The 22,500-nt window shown below is 37.0% G+C and overlaps 1 protein-coding gene across 7 annotated transcripts in view; it reads right to left on the bottom strand.

The window, feature by feature from the left end:
- LOC144957872 (uncharacterized) overlaps positions 1 to 22,500 on the bottom strand; it is a 104,948-nt gene that overhangs the window by 79,758 nt on the left and 2,690 nt on the right. Inside the window, exons 1-2 of one of the 7 annotated variants that reach the window (XM_078889365.1) lie at positions 18,992 to 19,029; positions 17,986 to 18,362 (exon numbers count right to left, since the gene is read on the bottom strand). The exons of the other annotated variants lie outside the window; for them this stretch is intronic. The gene's annotated coding sequence lies outside the window, so the exon portion shown is untranslated. Of the gene's footprint in view, positions 1 to 17,985; positions 18,363 to 18,991; positions 19,030 to 22,500 lie in introns of those variants that run through there. 7 annotated transcript variants of the gene reach the window in all.

The raw sequence follows: 22,500 nt of genomic DNA, 5'->3' as shown, positions 1-22,500 counted from the left end.
ACAGCGTTGTCTCTGTTCGAAAAAATTGCAATATCGCCTAACAGGCGTCATGTCCCGTCCTACATGTTAAGTGTTGCTGTTGAGCACGAATAGTAGATATTACGCTATATAAATGTTTTATTTTTTCTTATCCCATCAATATAACTAAGATGACACAAGCTCTCTATGAGACCTACATGTAGTTTTTTTTTTTTTCATTACTACTCTTAAAATGCACAGATAAGTTGTATATTTCAAACTTCAAACATACCCGAGGATGAGGGGGGGGGGGGGGGGGGGGGGGGGGGGGGGAGAAACAAATTTTCCTAACATTAAAAAACAAAATTATAAAATTACGGGCTGGGGGTGGTGGGGGTAAAAAACAGAATCGTAGGTATAAAAATCCAGATTGAATTTTTACTTGTGTTTCCTAATCCGTTACGGGACGAATTTTTATATGAAACTATATAATTTTGTATTCTATCCATCCGTCGCGGGTGGTTATCACCCTTGAATCGTATACCTATGATGTTCGCAACTGTGCGCTGATCGAGGCTGCTTTAGGTCTCTTCCAACACAATTGAGGTTATATGAGAGACCGCTGAAACAAAAAAAACAAGCAATCTAACAAAAATAGTACAAATGTAAATCAAAATCATAACCTAAAGATATCATAAGCTAAATTATAAATAACCAAGAACAAACAGGCAGAAGATTTACAGAAAAAAAAAATATCCCCTGTCAAAAATACAATCACAAACCAAAGAAGCAGGATAGGCTAGTAAAGAGAAGAAGAAACGACATCACTATCGGATCGTACACCCATGCGAACATCATAGGTATATGATTCAAGGGTGATGCTCCCATCCAACCACCCGCTCACAGACTTAATTAACCCTCTCGATTATCCCAAATTAATATTAACACATCTGTTACTTTGGAAAGCGAAATTAGGGTCGCAACAGGACAGGACAATTCAAATTCTAAAAAAAAAAAAAAAAAAAGAGAGAACTCAGACGTGATGTAGCTAATAATGATTTTACTCATCAGCTAAACTCACAAGAATTAACTCACTCAACCCCAACACCGACTATATCCGTAGTTTACCCGGGTTACTTTTACCCCATGCCTATTTATTACATTTTCATTTTTCTGAGACAAATTACAGCTAATGTTTTTAGTTTTTACATGTTAATGGTAGTTGGAATAAAACTATCTTTGTACATGCTCATTTAAAATACATTTTTTTCCCCCCAATTTTGAAAAGTAGCAAAAATCTTTAGGATTGAGTGAGTTAAGTCCAAATCCTGACCTTATGACTATTTCTTTTTTCTAGAACGACCAAAAACCCTATGGAAACGCATCACCGGCATTCGGATCAATATAATACCAGACATCAATTCTCTCCCCGCTTCCGAAGTATTGACAAGTCCTATTGACGAATATTAGCCCAGCATAGATACTCGACTCTTGTTCCAAGGTAATCAGAGCAATAGAGCAGTAAAGTTAGGTGCCCCAAACGTAAACAAAGGTCTAGAAGCACATGGCAAACCACATGTTCCTGTCTTGACAACTCACGTTGCAATGTAAATTATAGAAAAAAATAACCTTTAAAATTTGGCTGTTAGGTGGCAAAAGAAACACATATTCATAAATACTCGATCATGCATCAAATAATGTCTAGATATGGATATTTTATGGAACAAAAGGTAAAATTTATCAAAAGTTACAGTCTATCTATTTTTAGACCAGAGCAAATTATCGCGCTGGTGTGAACAAAACGAGAATTATTCGGAGCCTGATTTTCATAATAATTTAGCCTTATATTATTATTTCTGCAACTGTTAGATTTTATGTAAACATATTTTCAATACTGAAAGTGTATTGCCTACAACTCAAACAACAAAATTGGGAGACCTATATTGTGCGTAAATTATTCCGGTCCCTAAAGGAAATCACTAGCAACTTGTTATTGTTTACGTTTGGGGCACCTAATTTTACTGTTCTATACAATTTTTAAGCTTATCGGAAACAATGAATTTATTTTGTCAAAATTTGATCAAAGAAAGGAAATTGTTATAATTTTCATAACCAATAAATATCACCATCATCATTATTCTTACAAGAAATGCCACGATTACTATCAGGATTGTTTGTTTGTTGTTTTTTTTTTTGTTTGTTTTTAAGGGTTTTACGGCGCTTGCAACACATATAGGTTATATCAGCCCCAGTAAAAAAGAAGAAAATGGGATAGTAAAAAGTTCTAGAATTACAATTGAAGCATCCAAGAGAAAGTAAGACATAGGGGAATTGGAAACAAATAGGGATCAGATGTAGATTCCAAGAGCAAACCATCAATGTACTTAGTTTGAGATCACCTATAAGTCTCATCCGGACACAAGAACAAAATCCAACAAAGAGGAACACACTCAAAAGCTTACATTATACATTAAAAAATAACAAATATACTAATACATAACAGAGAGATGATTTACAAGGAAAAAAATATCATCTCCCAAAGCAATAACTATGCATTTGACTGTTTCCCTCCCAGCCAGGACTCCGATCAGGGCCAGGAAAAAAACTAAGTAATCTCATTCCAAGACAAAGACAGACAGCATGTTGGATAATAGATATAAGGGGATAGAAGACACAGTGTGTACCTCCTTGCCCGCCATGGGAGGTCAGGAACCCCACCCAGACTATCAGGATTAGCGATTAATTAATCGAATACACGATAATCGACGAATGAAAAATACAACGACTTGCTCTCTTCAAACAAAATAATAAATAAAATATAATTCCCTTTATCCCGTCCCATAGGGGAAATTTGTCTCAAGGGTCTATTCCAAGGGGAGACTGGAATGAAATAACCCAGGCGTCAGCCGCAGTGCAGCGCCGCAAATTGAGCTAGGACGAGGTGACTTGCTCAAGGCCACACAGCGCGGTGGCGAATGATCGAACTCGGTACCTTTTGGTTACGAAGCAAAGACCGTACCGTACCACTGAGTCACGCTGTCCCCCCAAAAATAGCGTTTAGCTTGTAAACCGGTAAAGATGTTTTGCTTTGTTATAATAAATAAAAATTAGAACGCACCACATCCCTATTAAATTGTGTGAGAAAAAACATTCCTGTCAATGAAATATTCTAAATCGGAAACATTATTTTATCAGTGCAAAATATGCCCAAAGAACACAATTTGATGTATAGATAGAATGCGCTTGGCCAAGGAGTTCACAACATTGCCATCCGGAAGTAGAACGGATCAACACACAAACTCTGTGTAACCATGAACTTTTATAGTCTGGTTAATACAGTTTAGTGAGAACAGCTCACAAATGCGGATGGCAAAAACAATAACAAAAGGCCCGAGTGACGTCATCTGCATACTATCTATATGTATCTATATATGTATCTATATAATATATAATATATAACATGATACACATATGAGGAGAATGGGTGCCAAATCTTAGGGTATATGATATATAATATAGTAAATTTCAAAACTTAAAACGAATTGTTCAATGTCCTGTATAATATGTCATTGAAGCGTTCCCTATGATAGGGTCACAGAACCCTCGGACACTTCCGTTGATTCGTATACACGATTATCAACATCATTAGTACTGTATCACCATTATTATATTGTGCGGCTATGTGGTCTTGTAGTAGTATGACACTCGCTTTCGGATCGGAAGGTCCTGGGTTCGAGCTTCGCTCGGCGCATAGTTTTGAGTCCTTGGAGAAGGCTCTTTACTCACATTCTCTCATCGTACTCAGGTGTCAAATGAGTACCTGAACGTTAACGGTGTTGTCTCGGTCCGAAAAAAATTGTAATATCGCCTAACAGGCGACATGCTCCGTCCTACATGTTAAATCTTGCTGTTGGCCAGGGACCCCTTGTAGAGCGTTTTGAGCACATTTAGTGGATATTGCGCTGTATAAAAGCTCAATTTAAATTATTATAATTATCACTATAATAATTATTACTACTATCGACGTTTTCATCATATCATTATCATTTGAGTGAAACGATCACACAGGAACAAGTCCCACTTGGATATCCATGAACAAATTATAGGATTGAATAGTCTGACTGACGTCACGTCCGCTCAGCAACGAGAAGCTTGGTTCTAAACAAAGACAATCGGTACTTTTTATTCTTCATGCTGGTTAGCACTTTTTCACATGTCTGTCATGTGATCAGAATGTATAAAAGTTAAAACATGATCAGATTTATACTGTTTTTCTCCTCTGGATACACTTTTATGCTCGCCGGAGAAAGTATTTCCATAAGGGCGTCCGCCATTGTTCCGATAGTTTAGAACCAGTTACTAAGTTACTATGCCTCATTACGAATTACGAGGGAAGTGACGTCACGACAGTTGAAGCGTATTGACCTCCGTTTACTTTTAGTTAGTTTAGAATCGTTGTTGACGGTCCGAAATTACCATCGTTCGAAATACACGCATATAAAAATACATAGAACTTGTGGAAGAGAAAGAATTATTGCAAGCCTGCGGTGTTCTATCGATCTGGATGTAGGTACGACAAACAGGAAAACATACAGATAGATGTCGGGGGCCGATTGGGTCTCGTGATTCCAACGACACAAAAAGTTTTTGACTGATCGAAAAAAATATCAATCAAAAATATTATATAAAATTATATCGATATTCAATGTCGCCATATGGACTTAACGAAATAGAATCTCTCTCTCTCTCTCTCTCTCTCTCTCACACACACACACACACACACACACACGCACACACACACACACACACACACACACAGAGGAGAAAGAGAAAAAAAAGATATATTTATATAATATTTCAAGTATAATTATGATCAACTCCTACAATATTGTTTCGAGCATTCGCACTCACCACATAATTACACTTGAACTATTTTATAAATAGATCCTTTTACCAAAAAGTTGAGCACTATTATTTCATGGGTGTTTTGATTATATATATATATATATATATATATATATATATATATATATATATATATATATATATATATATATATATATATATATATATAGGGTATTGTGGAGGGTAAAAGAGGAAGAGGGAGACCAACAAGAAGAAAAAGATGGTCACAAGACATCAGCGAATGGATGAATAAGTCAGTGACTGAATGTGGAAGAAGGATAGCACAGGAAGCCAGAGTTTCGGTTGGCAATGGAGTGGAGGTAGTAGGACAAAAGAGAAAAAAGAGATAGATATGATGTTCGTCGTCGGTGGTGGTGGTGGTGGTGGTGGTCGTAGTCGCAACAACAACAACACCAGCTGACGACGTTCTCTGTTTCTTCAAGTTCAAGCATTCTCTCTACATTTACTAAGGTCATTTACATCGAGGTTTTGCTTTTTTATGAGATGCTCTACAATTGCATGTTTATAGATATCTGGGACTTGTCCTGAGATAAGTGACTGATTTATAATATTATGAGTTGTGCAAGGTAACAATTCAGGAAGACATAATTTCAAAATATTAGTTGGTAAAGGATCTAAATCACATGACTTCGAGGAAGATGAACAAAGTATTTTAGAAATCTCTTCTTCAGTTGTTTCTTTAAAGGCTGCCTCTATTCTCACCCCCCCCCCCCCCCCCCCCCCCCCCCCGGGCCGATTGGATTACCGAAAAAAAAACATCGCCGGCTTTTTGCGATTTGGATTTGATTGATTTTTTTTTTTAAATTGTGCAACTTGTGACAAGAAACTTAACAAATTACTGCATTACAACCTTTAGATTAAACATACAACAATTGTGGACTACTATTATGAAGACACGAAGACTAGCATCCGGGGGGTGAGAATAGTCACTTCGTTCTTTAAAACAAGAGAGTCCCCGTGAACCCGATTCGTCTCTGGTGTATCTGGAGATGTAATAGCTTCAATGTCTAAGTTATCTCGATCGTCCCCATTATGATTGTCGTTTGCGGTTGTAACTAGACGCAGGGCATTCCTAGGGGTTTATTGATTAAATTTCGGGGTGAGAAGCACGACGATTCGACTCTTGTGTGTGTGTGTGTGTGTGTGTGTATGTGTGTGTGTGTGTGTTCGTGAGTGGAGTGGAGTGGAGTAGAAATTGCAGATAAACTACATTCACAAACACACTCACATATACACACATACATACTAACACACAACGGTCGTTTGCTATGACTCGCCTTTACTTTAACATTATCGTCTGGGTGAAGGTGGTGATGGTGGTACCATTGCCTTCCTTTCCCCGATGATGTGATGTCGTCGGTGATATAAAATGGTATCTAGTTTCGAGTATGATGATGAGCACTCCGTGTTCACACACAGCTTTACCCGATTGAATATAAAATCTCTACTTGAAGAAATGGCGAAGACCTCGAACGGGACGCGCATTTATAAATATTGATCTGGAATTTGAAAGCACTTGGAACTAGCAGATACTTCCGTTGTAAATGGAACACTAGTCTTTTGTTTTTTGTGCGGCTATGCGGTCTAGTGATATGACACTCGCTTTCGGATCGGAAGGTCCTGGGTTCGAGCCGCGCGCTTTGCGCATAGTTGAGTCCTTGGAAAAGGCTCTTTACTCACATTCTCTCACCGTACTCAGGTGTAAAATGAATACCTGGCCGTTAATAGCGTTGTCTTTGTCCGAAAATTGTAATATTGCCTAACAGGCGGTATGCCCCGACCTACATGTTAAATGTTGCTGTTGACCAGAGACCCCTTGTAAAGCGTGTTGAGCATATTTAGTGGATATTGCGCTACATAAAGTTCAACTATAGTCAAAAAGGAACGGGAGGGACGAAAGAGAGATATGTATCAGTATCAGTGCATGAAATAATCAGTCGGAAGGTGAAAATGTCATGAAGTTATGACCAGATGTATTGGAAAGGTATCCTGCAACTGTTCTCAAATTTCATACTTTTTCAACTTGACTAGCTGTAAAAAAAAAAAAAAAAAAAAGATTTAGAAGTGAAATTAAGCTTTTATGTTTCCCGAAGATGTAGAAAAATGGTTGATTTAATCATTTATGATAAGAACTCATTTTGGATAAATAATGACCTTCAAAATAAATTTGGCAATATCTCAGTTCAATCCTTTTCACCATCCGACTGATTATGTTATTCACTGTAACATAACATAAGGAAAATCAAACCAATAATTTGCTTTGTTTGGCTTGTTTAAAAAGGCTTTAACATCAAACATCTTCACGACCACCACACTCCTACTGACACTATCACCATCACCAACAACAACAACAACGTCAAAAACAACAAACCACCACCAACAACAACGTCAAAAAACAACAAACCACCACCAACAACAACAACAACAACAAACAACCACCAACAACAACAACGTCAAAAAACAACAAACCACCACCAACAACAACAAACCACCACCAACAACAACAACGTCAAAAACAACAAACCACCACCAACAACAACAAACCACCACCAACAACAACAAACCACCACCAACAACAACAACGTCAAAAACAACAAACCACCACCAACAACAACAAACCACCACCAAAAACAACAAACCACCACCACCAACAACAACGTCAAAAAACAACAAACCACCACCACCAACAACAACGTCAAAAAACAACAAACCACCACCACCAACAACAACAACAAAAACACCACCACACAACAACGTCAAAACAACAAGTAAAAACAACCAAACCACCAACCTACTAAGAACTTCTACTGTCCCAAAAAACAATAAACAACCAACAACAATAATGTTCAAAAAAAACAAAAGTAACCACAAACAACAATTCGTAAAAAACAAAAACAACCACCACGAAACAAAAAGGTTCTAAAATAAACAAAAACCCATCCTCCACCAAAACAACGCGTCACTAAAGTCACAAACCACCACCAACAACAACAACGTCAAAAAACAACAAACCACCAACAACAACAAACCACCACCAAAAACAACAAACCACCACCACCAACAACAACGTCAAAAAACAACAAACCACCCACCAGCAACAACAACGTCAAAAACAACTATGTATTTTTTTTAAAAAGCAACCGATCTTCCCCACCCCTGCACGTCTCAGAGATTGCTTATGTTACTTAAATGAATGCTTTCTTCGTTTGTCCATTGTATACGTGTATAATAATATGATGAAACGCTGGAATCAAAATTAATTGTTTAAGATTATGTTTTGTGATGACTGAAGAAGTAACAAAATAAATATTTTTTTAAAAATATATATATTACTGGTAAAATGCCCGTGGTTTGCGAGGGAAAATCTTTAAATTTAAAGGTTCTGAAAGAAATAATATAGTAAAATAGCGTGGCTCAGCGGTACGGTCTTTGCTCCGTACCCGAAAGGTACTGAGTTCGATCTCTCGCCGCTGCGCTGAGTGGCCTTGAGCAAGTCACCTCTCGCCCTAGCTAAAATTGCGGCGCTGCACTGCGGATAACGCCTGGGTTATTCCAGTCTTCCCTTGGAATAGACCCTAAAGACAAATTTCCCCTATGGGATGAATAAAGGAATATTTTTTTTTAAACAACGTACAATGGAGTCTTGCTACCAACCACGACATGAACATACGTATCTATCTTATACTACATGAAATTCGCTCATGCAGACAGGGAGAAGCAGCTTCTAATGGTGCTCACGTTACTATGTTATGCAATGACGATCAACCCAATCAGCAAATTCTTAACCGCATTCGTGCACCGTCGCAAACCCGCCCGGAAGCCTCGTCACAACACACCGTTCAACTAGATGCCCTACAGTTTCGGGTTCTTTCCCACTCGGGGTACATGTTGGACAGGTCGTGGAAAGTCTCTATCTGATGAAGCGATTTTGCTATGAGTATGAGGCAGGTTCTCGACCGGAGCCGATTCGCCTGTAAAATTAAATAAAATGACAACCGGCCTGAGAACAACACACTGGTCAAAATACAAACGGTTCAGTGAATACAATGGAAAACTGATTTATAGATAGAACGAAGATGACGTCACTCAAGTCTTTGTCATTGTTTTTTGCCGTCAATGTTTATGAGTAATTCTCACTAAACTGTATTAACCAAAAGACTATAAAAGTTAATGGTTACACATAGATTTGTGTGTTGGTCCGTTATACTTCCGGATGACAATGTTATGAGCTTCTTAGCCAAGCGTATACTATCTATATGCACAAAAATTTAGTCTATAGGACGACACGCAGTCCAAAAAAAAAAAAGGCCTGTCAGAAGAAAAAACAAAACTGTGGTTTTCAAAAAATCCAATTAGATTCAAACACCTGTCCGCGTACCCACGAGGCCACCTAAATGTCGTCAGTGCCGAGTGCCGAGGTAACACATAGTGAAACATTGTTATAGTTATAGGTCATACCGCCATATCTTGGACCGCTACAATAATCAACTGTCTATAGAATAGTTCATTCCCTTTATTAATCCGTAGTGTAGTAAATCCATAAAGTGAGGAGTCACTACTTAGCTTATGCGGCTATGTGGTCTAGTGGTACGACACTCGCTTTCGGATCGGAAGGTCCTGGGTTCGGGCCTCGCGCTCGGCGCATAGTTGAGTCCTCGGAAAAGGCTCTTTACTCACGTTCTCTCACCATACTCGGGTGTAAACTGGGTACCTGGAGGTCTTTGTCCGAGAAATTGTAATATCGCCTAACAGGCGTCATGTCCCGTCCTACATGTTAAATATTGCTGTTGACCAGGGAACCCTTGTAAAGCGCCTTGAGCACATTTAGTGAATATTGCCCTATATAAAGCTCATTAAAAAAAAAAACTAGACTAACAGCAGACTTGTACGCTAAAAAAATTTTTTTAAAAGGATTTATAGACTGATCATAGGGATTCATAACACCGTCTTTTTAATTAACTTTGCAAACGAGCGACTTTTCAGTTCAGTCTTATCAAATCTTGCTGAAGGTTTTTGTGTGGTATTCTGGTACGGCACTCGCCTTTGGATCGGTAAATCCCTAGTTCGAGACCCGCTGTGGATGGCGCAAAGTCAAGTCATTAGAAAAGGCTATTCACTCGCATCATTGTTTCACCATACTCTCAGGACGGTAAAAGTAAAAACGAAGTCTGTCGGAAAAAAAAATAATTCAATAACCACAAAAAGGGGCCGTGCCTCGTCCGACATACTGAGTCGTTGCTGGCTTGAGACGCCGTGTAAAGCACTCTGAGCAATAATTTAGTGGATATTGCGCTGTATAAAAAATAATCCAAGCTCAAGAGCAACATACCAATTTTAGTTACAGCTACTTCTTACTTTTTCCCTAATCTAAGAACTAAGAACCAAAAAAAAATTGCTATTTCCGGAGGCATCATGCCTGGTATTAATAATAATAATAATAATAAATAATATATAATAAATAATAATAATAATAAAATAATAATATAATAATAATATAATAATAATAATAATAATAACGATAATAATAATAATGATAATAATAATAATAATATGATAATAATAATATAATAATAATAATAAATAATAATAATAATAATAATATAATAATAATAATAATAATAATAATAACGGCATTTATATAGCGCTTTACCCCGTTGTTACAGGCTCTAAGCGCTTTACAGTGATATGTAACAAAACATATTACAGTATAGTATAGTAAGACAAGTTTGATGGAAAAGTGATACGAATTCAATTTAACAACAACAAAATATGATAATAGTATTGCAACATAATGACGTTAAAATTTCCTCCTTGTACCTTTCATTATTCGAAGTGTGGGTCAGGAAAAGGAAAGGCACAAATGGGGGCTCCAAGAATCACCAACATGCCCAAAGTGCAACCAAGCACCCCAAGATGCAAACCACCTCGTACTAGATTGCCCAGATACAAAACTGGAAGGGGGATTTGAAACCATCAACAAATGTAATGATGACTTCCGAACCCGGATTGATACCTTGAACATAGAAGAGTAGCCGAACGATACTACTACTACTATGACGTAAAAAGATATTCGCCATTCAACACACCAAAACGTCTCCACCTTTATAACTACAATAGCTATGTCCAAATACCATATTATTATTATTATTATATTACTAATACAATACAATATGGCTCAATCACAACCTGCTACCGATGACAACAGCCTACGACTATGCCTGATGCCATCACACCAACCACACCAAACCACCACCGCACTGATGTGACGGGCCAACCAACACAGCACGACAATCATTACATACTAAATGAACAGGCATCGATTTTGTTGAGTAGACGCTATAACTATAATATTGTTGTGTACTCACTCACATTCACACACTCACACTCACACACACACGACTTTGCCATGCCATGCCATACCGTCTGATAGACGGAGAAAGAAAACCCCATAATCATCAACCCATGCAAGCGACCGTCGTGATAGAAAGTTTGTTTTTGATTTTAAGGGTTTTATGGCGCTTGCAACACATTTATTTAGGTTATAGCAAAAAAAAAAAGCAGAAAAATGTAGTAAAGTTCTAGAATTCAATAAAGCACAAGAAAAAAAGAAAAGGAAACGGAACAAATAGGTTTGTTGTTATTAAGGGTTTACGAACGCTTGCAACATTAAGGTCATATCACAAGTCAGAAAATAAGGACAAAGGGGAACTGGGAACAAATAGGTTTTTGTTGGTTTTTTAAGGGTTTACGGCGCTTGCAACACATTAAGGTATATACCAAAAAAGGAAATGGATAGTAAAAGTTCTAGAATTACAATTAAACCACCCAAGAGAAAGTAAGGCATAGGGGAACTGGGAACAAATAGGGATCCGATGTAGATTCCAAGAGCATACCACCAATGTACTGAGTTTGAGATCATCTATAAGTCTCATCCGGACAGACACAAAATCCAACAAAGAGGAATACACTCAAATGCTTACATTATACATTAAAAATAACAAACATAATAATACATAACAGAGATGATTTACAAGGAAAAAAAATATCCTCTCCCAAAACAATAACTATGCATTTGAGTCTCTCCCTCCCAGTCAGGACCAGAACAAAACCAAGAAATCTCATTCCAAGACAAAGACAGAAAGCAAGTTGGCAAACAGATATAAGGGGATAGAAGGCACAGTATGTAGGCTACCTCCCTGCCCACTATGGGAGGTCAGGAACCCCACCCAGCAATCGACTGTGATAGAATTATTGCCGCCAGATATCAATAGAAGAAAATAGAACAAAGCAAAACAAATTAGAAAAATACAGAGATGCCAATTCAAGAGGAAAAATTTACTTAACTTTTTATGCAAACAAAGATAGACCAACCACTTTATAAGTACTGAACTCCAGTAAAAAAATCATTATGTAACATAACATATGGTATGGGGCAAAATAGGATAAGATCCCTTGACTGCCCTTAATAGTAATAGTAATGCCATAAATCTATTGATTAAAGATTACAATAGTGATACACGTGGTAAAGATAGTATTTCAACTTAAATATACTCATGTATATGTGGTGTACAAACATATATCTTTAACCGTGACATGCAAAGCACACACACACACACACACACACACACACACACACACACATACAAACACACGCATATGTACATACTTTAGTTTCCCCCATTTAGAAGGTGATTGAAAAATATACTGAGGGTTCACAGTATACTGAATTCCGTAAATATAACGGAAAATTGACAACCTTGAACTTGAAAATAAAATATTATAATAAAACCCCAGGATCAGCAGTTGATTCAGACTTACTAACGCAGAGGCAACGGACCATGATAATTGCTCGTCACCTTTGTATGTAATAGGACGCCTGTTTTATCTATAGGATATGAGATTACGGAAGAGTAGCGTCCCTCGATTGGACGTCACCCATCGTCTGTGACGTCACCGGCGGAAAAGTTATTAGAGAGAGAACGTCATGTTGGTTGTGTGTATGCGTCTCTCGTCTTCGCGTTCTCTCTCTAATAACTTTTCCGCCGGTGACGTCACAGACTATGGGTGACGTCCAATCAAGGGACGCTACTCTTCCGCTAATCTCATTCCCTATTGCAAATCGCGTCAGATCTAAAAGTAACAGACCAAGTTATAATCTGATCGTTGCTGGGCGGACAGAGAGAGAGGGTCAGAATCAGAAGATAAAAAACATGTGGCTCAACAAGGGAAAAAACAGGTCACTTTACCTTCTGTTTTTTTTTTTGTTTTGTTTTGCTTTTTGTTTGTTTGTTTGTTTTTTTTGGGGGGAGGGGGTTTAGGCGATAGCTTTCACAAATGGAACCAGGACCCCCAAGAATCCATTTTAAGGCCTCCATATTGAAACAAGAATTTTTTTATTTCAAATACATATGGAACAAAAGTCCATTTTAAAAAACGTGACTTTTTATACAGCGAAATATTATGCTCAAAGCGCACTTAAAAAGGGGTCACTCGCCAACAAGCAACGTTGTGCAGGAAGAGGGAGACATAGAGAAAATGCTGTAAATTCAGTTTTACAATAGAATGGTAAGGAATACGCTTCAACAGTCGTGGCGTCGCTTCCCTCGTAATGACGCATCTGGCTCTAAACTATCCGAACAATGGCGGACGCCCTTATGAAATATTTCTCCGACGAGCATAAAAGCGTACCCAGATGAAAAAAAAAAAATTATAAATCTGACCCTGTTTTGACTTTTACACATCCTGATCACAAGACATGAAGAAAAGTTCTAGCAGGATGAAGAATAAAAAGTACCGATATTTTCTTTGTTTAGAACCACGATGGCCGCCGTCGCTGGGCGACGTGACATCAGACTATTGAATTCAATTGTGAGTAAAGAGTCATTTCCAGAAACTTAACTTTGCGCTGTCTTCGACTTCAGCCATCGACCCATATTATTATAGTTGACAAGCCGAGTGCCACAATGGATACCAATCAACCATGAAGCCCCATATAGGTTCAATGTACAGATAATATATAAAGATACAGTGGACACCTGATATAACAAGGATGGTGGGACCAGAGCAAAAGTCCTGTTATAGCCGATCCCTGTTACATCAGAAATACAAGGGAAATAAGCACATAATTGAATTTTTCAAGTGATCTATATAATACATCGATCATCTTGGTCATCAATCCATCCAACTATCAATCTTATCTTATATTATCGATTTATCGTTGTGTTTTATTTGCATTGTAAAGCGCCTCTGACTCTGAGCACATTGTGGATCTAGGCGCTATATAAATTCATTCATTATTATTATTATTATTATTATTATTATTATTATTATTATTATTATTATTATTATTATTATTATTATTATTAATCTATTATACTTCTTCTACTATTGCTGATGCTACTATCACTACTACTATTACTACTACTACTACTACTACGACTACTAATACTACTACTACTACTACTACTACTACTACTACTACTACTACCACTACTACTATTACTACAACTTCTATTACTACCATTACTATGACGACGACTACAACGATGAGAGAGAGAGAGAGAGAGAGAGAGAGAGAGAGAGAGAGAGAGAGAGAGAGTTATCTATGTTCCTCATCGTGCGACAAGGCTTAAAATTTAGCAGTTTTCCTTCTTGATTGTTCCCGTGTGAAAAGGCATTGTCTCTGTTACTGTTATAGCCGATATGGTTCAAGTGAGGCCATGCTATAACCGATAATGTTTAATGGAGACAAAGAGAGGTAAAAAAAAAAAAAAAACGGGGATTTGAAAAATCCCTGTTATACCCAACACCTGTTATAACCGGGCCTGTTATAAATGGTTTCCATTGTAGAATGTTTTATGACAACACTCTTTGAATCATTAATTTATCGATTTCTATATATATCGTTTATGAGGATGTCTCTTCCACTATTTCCATCTCCTAAAGGATCAAATTGTAACAGATACCGGAATCTACCGTGAATCCAAGGCTGGTGGCGGCTATGTTAAGATGCCGGCTTAAATCACTCAATCCTAGAACTTTTGGCTACTTTTTCAAATTGGAAAAAAAATGTATTAAAAATGAACATGCCCAGCCAACAATCGAAGAGGGCAACTGCTATATATACTAGAAGTAGCCAGCAGTTGTCACGTTTGACGGTTGACACAATAATATAGTCTGACTTAAAACTCACTCAATCCTAGAGATTTTTCCTACTTTACAAAATTGGGGGGAAAAAATGTATTGAAAATGAGCATGTACATAGATACTTTTATTCAACTACCACTAACATGTAAAAATGAAAAACATTAGCTTTAATACTACGCCTATAATTTGTCTCATTAAAAAAATGTAACAAATAGGCATGGGGGGGGGGGGGGGGTAAAAAGTAACAAGGTTAAACTACGGATATAGTCGGTGTTAGGGTTGAGTGAGTTAAAATTAAGCGTTTGCTCTTTTAGGTCGAACTTTGTACAAAACCGAAATGGTTATTCAGTATCGTATTCTTTTCGGTTTTGGCACTCTGGCCAGTAAATGTGCGTGATCGTTACAATCAATGTAAACAAAGATAATGTGACGTGACCTAGATACATAAATCTTGAACATGGTCCGAGGGAGCCCGCGATTCACCCTTTTGTAGCCAATTTTGTCAAGTTTTATCATAATATCTCCTTTTTCAGGCGTGATTTTAAAAATAAATTTTTAAATTTTAAAATCGAAAAAGCACATTTCCACCAAATTTTAAAATATTATTATTGTTGTTGTTGAATAGTCCATACCATAGGTAGAGTCTAACATAAAATTGGGATATTTATTTATAGATAGTATGCGCTTGGCTAGGAAGCTCATAACATTGCCATCCGGAAGTCTAACGGACCAACACACAAAACTGTGTGTATCCATGAACGTTTATAGTCGGGTTAATACAGTTCAGTGAACATTACTCATTACCGCGGATGGCAAAATACAATAACAAAGACCTGAGTGGCGTCATCTTCGAGCTATCTATAAATGACTCTAACCCTACAGAACCAAAACAAAAATTTATGTGTATACTCAAAGACGATCGGAAAAAAATCGTGCGATCACTAGTCTAGATCTAGTAGTCACCTACTTGGTGGTATAAAAACAATAACAATGATTAGAGAGAGGAGAGAGAGAGAGAGAGAGAGAGAGAGAGAGAGAGAGAGAGAGAGAGAGAATGAGAAAGAGGGAGAGAGTGTGAGAAAGAGGAGAGAGAGAGAGAGAGAGAGAGAGAGAAAGAGAGAGAGTGAGAAAGAGGGAGAGAGAGAGAGAGAGAGAGAGAGAGAGAGAGAGAGAGAGAGAGAGAGAGAGAAAGAGAGAGAGAGAGAGAATGAGAAAGAGGGAGAGAGTGTGAGAAAGAGGGAGAGAGTGTGAGAAAGAGGGAGAGAGAGAGAGAGAGAGAGAGAGAGACAGAGAGAGAGAGAGAGAGAGAGAGAGAGAGAGAGAGAGAGAGATCGATTTCATTCGCGTTACCGTCTATAAACAAACATCTATGTGTTGCCCGAGCACGTGTAGAGGTAAAGGTGTGTCACCAATTCCATGTTAAGAATTGTCTTAAATCTACTGGTTAAGTCGTGTGGTCTAGTACGAGCGAGACGAATATAAAAAAGAGAACGCATCGTGATGCTGTGAGCTTAGGTAATTTCGTAATTTACTCACGGCATTTCGCAAAGCGGATATAACGTAGCCATCGTTAAGTTATAGCCTGACACTGAAACCCAAAAAGACGGGCATTTTGACGTCATTATTTGGTTTTTGCACCGCCTTGTGAGTTGTCGTTTGTAGTGCTCATGGAAACAAGTGATCCCATTGGTTGAACTATTGAATACAACTCACGATTTGTTTTCTTTTGTGACAAAAGACTGGCATTTTGACGTCATATTTTTTGTCAGTGTCGGGCTATAACTTTACGATGGCTACGGTGAGACACGAAAAGCAGACAGGATTCTGGACACACCTTTCGGCTACACACTCGGACAATAATATTATTATTATTATCGGTTTGTTCACAAACAATAGAAAGAAGAAAGTTGACACCAATCTGCTCTCTTCGTTATTGCTTTATAGATAGAATGAAGTTGACGTCACTCTGGACTTTGATATTGTTTTTTGCCATCTGCGTTTATGAGTAATTCTCACTAAGATGTATTAACCAGACTATAAACGTTTAAGGTTACACATAGTTTTGTGTGTTGGTCCGTTATACTTCTGGATGGCAATGACGTGAACTTCTTAGCCAAGCGCATACTGTCTATACCGCGTGTTGGGTGATTAGCTCCAATAGTTTCGCTACATCAGACACATTTAAAGGTTTCACATAGATAGTTTTATGAGATGATATGATTGATCAGGGGTGTCAAGCTATAGATAGTATGCAGATGACGTCACTCATGCCTTTGTTATTGTTTTTGCCATCCGCGTTTGTGAGTTGTTCTCACTAAACTGTATTAACCAGACTATAAAAGTTCATGGTTACACAAAGTTTGTGTGTTGGCCCGTTATACTTCCGGATGGCAATGTTGTGAACTCCTTGGCCAAGCGCATTCTAGCTATTGAGTAATTTTGCTAAGTTTACATAACTTATATCCTGACTCTCACCAAAAAAAACGACGTCAAAATGCCAGTCTTTGGCCACAAAAGAAAGTTGTATTCAATAGTTTAACAAACAGAATAACTTGTTTCCATGAGCACTACTAACAACTCACTCGGCGGTGTAAAAACCAAATAATGACGTCAAAATGCCAGTCTTTTTGGGTTTCAGTGTCAGGCTATAACTTTACGTTTAGCACTCACTGTCATTGTTCACATTCAGACTGTCCGAGAGGAGCGGTCATGTACCTACCCTTCCATTACAACTCAATTGCTTTATGAGAGACCAATTAGACAAGTATTTTTTCTTTAAGTCACAGAATAAATAAATGACCACACAAAAAAAGACGTCTTCTTTGAACGATAAATATGCGACAGCAGATCTTTAAAAGTCGAATTCATTATGACGAAAGATAGATAGATAGATAGACCTTGTGCAAATTACTAAAAAAAAAAAAAAAAAAAAACACCAAAGGTAGAGATACTTACTGCGTGAAATGAAGAAAAAAAAATTATTAAAAATTACTCCGTTAAATGAAAATGGTTAAAACCCAAGACCGTGATGATAGGTATAATACATAATATATAATATTATATCGGTTCATCAAAGTCATCGGTAATATTATACTTCTCCCACAACATTTATATAATAATATATACATAACGTTGTAACAGTATCAGTCCCGCCTCGAATAAAAAAGAATAGAACCACAAAGCCAGATATAATAATAATAATAATAATATTATAACCAGACCCCACTCAGGTGAACACAGACTACTATAACTATACAACAACACTTGGATTCCAATGAACTTGAACGACAACTTCAACGATCATTTTACTCAACTGTGTAGTCGACTTAAAACTAGGGCTGGGCGGGTACCCGGGTACTCGCGAGTACCCGCGGGTAATAAAGTTAAACCGGGTACTCGGGTAAAAGGGGCGGGTAACGGGTACCCGCTACAACAAATGGAAACCGAACTGAGAGTGATCATTTTTGGCGGTTTTAATATTTTTGAACAAAAATTGGAAATAATATAATTTTATTTACATATTTACATTTACATGAAATTTTTTCAAAAGATTTTCCTACTGTATTGTTCAATTACATTGATTTTTTTGTTTTATTTTGTTAACACACATTTGATTCAATTTTGGAATCAATAGGTTAAGACTATATTAAATTAGTTCTTATCTTTTAAAGGAATCTCAGGTATTTTTATTTTATTTATTATTTTTTTTTTTCATTGTAGTTAATTATCTTTGTTTCTTACTTCAGTTTCGCTCCATTTGTTGTAACAAATAATAAATTAATTAAAAAAATAAAAAAGACCCCCCCCCCCCCCCCCCCCCCCCCACAAAAAAATTTTTTGGGGACAAAAGTCACTCCTGCCACGGGTACCCGCGGGTACCCGGGTAATCAGACCACTACCCGGGTATTACCCGGGTAATGATTTGGGCGGGTAATCCCAGCACTAGTAGTCGACTTAAAACCGACGACTACTAGCTAGTCAGTCTGTTCTTCTATCTCTATTCAAAATCAGCGACACACTTAAACAACAAAAACAGCTCTGTGCTTCTTTGTAAACCAAACCAACTCGACACTGGAAACACACACACACACACCCACACACACTACACTCAGTCAGGCACTCGCACTTCACAGGTAACTGAAATAAAATATCTATTAAGCAGGTATGGTCCCGGTTCGGAACGAGTTTTTATTTTTATAATAATACACAATCAAGACAAGAAAGTCGGTGTGCCTGTCTTGTTACGGGAAGCACACAGCCCAAGCTAAACAAGCAACACGCTTACAATCTAATACCAATATTAAAATAACGTTTAAAAAGCAGTTGCAACTACAGGTTTCGCATAACATTATATAAACACATAAACGTGCCTTATTAGAACACAAATGCAATTTATTTAATAGTGCATTCACACTGGTTTGTTGTATGTAGTCTTTAAAATGAGGCTATGTGGTCTAATGGTATGACATTCGCTTTCGGATCGGAAGGTCCTGGGTTCGAGTTCGAGTCTCGCGCTCGGCGCACAGTTGAGTCCTTGGAAAAGGCTCTTTACTCACATTCTCTCACCGTACTCAGATGTAAAATGAGTAACTGGCCGTTAACAGCGTTGTCTTTATCCGAAAAAAATGTAATATCGCCTAACAGGCATTATGTCCCGTCCTACATGTTAAATGTTACTGTTGACCAGGGACCCCTTTGAGCACATTTAGTGGATATTGCTCTATATAAAAGCTCATTTTTTCTTTCAAAAGGCTTCATTTACCTCTCCATCAGACCACATTAATATGCTACGCACGGCAAATTTCACTTCATAAAATATAATATGAGCTTTTCCATAGTGCAATATCGTAAATGTGAGCTAACCTCTTGTCTAGGGGTCCCAAACCAACAGCAACGAAAGATATATATATATATATATATATATATATATATATATATATATATATATATATATATATATATATATATATATATATATATATATTATATTTATATATATATATATATATATATATATATATATATATATTTATATATATATATATATATATATATATATATATATTAAGGGTTTTACGGCGCTTGCAACACATTTAGGTCATATCAGCGCCAGTAAAAAGGAAGAAAATGGGATAGTAAAAAGTTCTAGAATTACAATTAAAGCACCCAAGAGAAAGTAAGACAAAGGGGAACTGGGAACAAATAGGGATCAGATGTAGAATCCAAGAGCATACCACCAATGTGACTTAGTTTGAGATCACCTATAACTGTATACTATAAGTCTCACCCGGATACAAGCATAAGATCAAACAAAGAGGAATACACTCAAATGCTTACATTATACACTCAAAATAATACATTTACAAAGAAAAAAATATCATCTCCCAAAACAATAACTATGCATTTGACTGTTTCCCTCCCGCCCAGAGTACTGAGGCCAGGCCAAAACCAAGTAATCTCATTCCAAGACAAAGACAGAAAGCATGTTGGAAAACATATATAAGGGGATAGAAGACACGGCAAGTGCCTCCCTGCCCACTATGGGAGGCCAGGAACCCCACCCAGTTGTTGGTTGTTGTTGTTGAAATCCATTTAAACATAAGTATAATTATAGGACACATTGACTTCTAGACTTGCCACAGGCAAGAAAAAAATATGTGTATTTTCTGAGGCAAATCGGAATTGGAAGGTGGAAAAAAAATCTCCATCAACCCAATATGCTCTTATTTATATCATTATATGAATTATCACTTTATAGCCCCAATTGCTACAATGAGGTCCAACTTACTTGGTTGCATACACATTTCAATTTCTAACTAAAATTAATTTACATTCAATCAAACCCCAAGGCTGAATACCCCCCCCCCCCCCCCGAAAAAAAACCCTGCAAAATATAAGCAGAAGGTATGGGTTTGATTTCAACAGCTCAAAGCCTAATGCAGTATTTACAGACAGAAGACAGAATTCTTTTTGATATTATAAAGAAGAAGAAGAAGAAGAAGAAGAAGAAGAAGAAGAAGAAGAAGAAGAAGAAGAAGAAGAAGAAGAAGAAGAGAAAAATACATTTCAATCTTGTGATTATGCTGATTCAATCCATTAAAGTGTATATCCGACGTGCAGTAGTAGTAGTAGTAGTAGTAGTAGTAGTAGTAGTAGTAGTAGTAGTGGTAGTGGTAGTAGTAGTAGTAGTAGTAGTAGTAGTAGTAGTAGTAGTAGTAGTAGTAGTAGTAGTAGTAGTAGTAGTAGTAGTAGTAGTAGAAGGAGGAGGAGGTGGTGGCGTAGGAGGAAAAGGAGATTAAAAAAAAAAAAAAAAAATATATATATATATATATATATATATATATATATATATATATATATATATATATATATATATATATATATATACATGGCAACTGGGTAAGAAATTGGTACCAAGCTAAAATAAAGACAATTTGTTGCACATTTTATGCTGAAAATCATACTATACTCAAAGTCCTCTGAAATCCACCATTTGTCTGTGAAAACAGTTATTGGTGGGTGAATATCGTCCCCCCGTCTAAAACTTCAAAATCAGCCGTACACTACACCTTTCCAATGTTTTCATTTTTAGATCCACATATTTCCATTCATGCTTAACTCACTCAATCCTAGAGACTTTTGCTACTTTCCAAAATTGGAAAAATATATTAAAAATGAGCATATACATAGATAGTTTTATTCAACTACCATTAACATGCACAAACTAAAAAACATCAGCTTTAATACTACGCCTATAATTTGTCTCAGACAAATGTAATAAACAGGCACAGGGTAAAAGTAACCCCGGGTAAACTACGGATATAGTCGGTGTTGGGGTTGAGTGAGTTAATAAAATATGAACAATCTGGGCTTTCTAGTACTTTCAAAAACTTTCTAAATTACTCAGCTTCATATAAGTATAGGCAAACATGAGCAAATCTAAGTCTTTGGTCAACGGTCTCTGAAACTACTCCTACCGCTTAACCCGTTGCAGAAGTCGAGCAAAATTGGAAATCTTAGAATGAAGTCGAAGAAAGGAATTTGAGAGGATCTTTATCCCCCAGAATAAGCCATTAACACAAAATGTCGAATCTCTGAAGCAGTTTCTCACTAAATTTGTGTTGGCAGAACAAAACAAACCCCCTTTGTTTTAAATTTTTAAAAACAAGTGGTCCCTTCACTTTTAAACTAACTTGGTTTTCATTTTTCTATATAACAAAAAACATAGCTAAAAAAATATCGTCTAAAAGTGCTGGTCTAACTAATGTTCTCTTGATTGTTTCAAAATTGAAGAATGAGGATTAATGAAATTAAGATTTTAACGTCTTGTAATTTGTGAAAAGATTTTTAAAAATTAAAAGCAAATTCCGATGATACAACAATTTACAAGGATTGAATGATTAGAAAAAAGTGATGGGATTTGAGATAAGGATGCATGCAAATCTAGGCTCGACTGAAATTACAGCATGC

The sequence above is a fragment of the Berghia stephanieae genome, chromosome 12 (assembly GCF_034508935.2).
Source record: "Berghia stephanieae isolate SIO BIC M18660-M18661 chromosome 12, UCSD_Bste_1.3, whole genome shotgun sequence".
Taxonomy (NCBI): Eukaryota; Metazoa; Mollusca; class Gastropoda; order Nudibranchia; family Aeolidiidae; genus Berghia; species Berghia stephanieae.
This window is presented reverse-complemented; position numbering and strand designations above follow the sequence as displayed.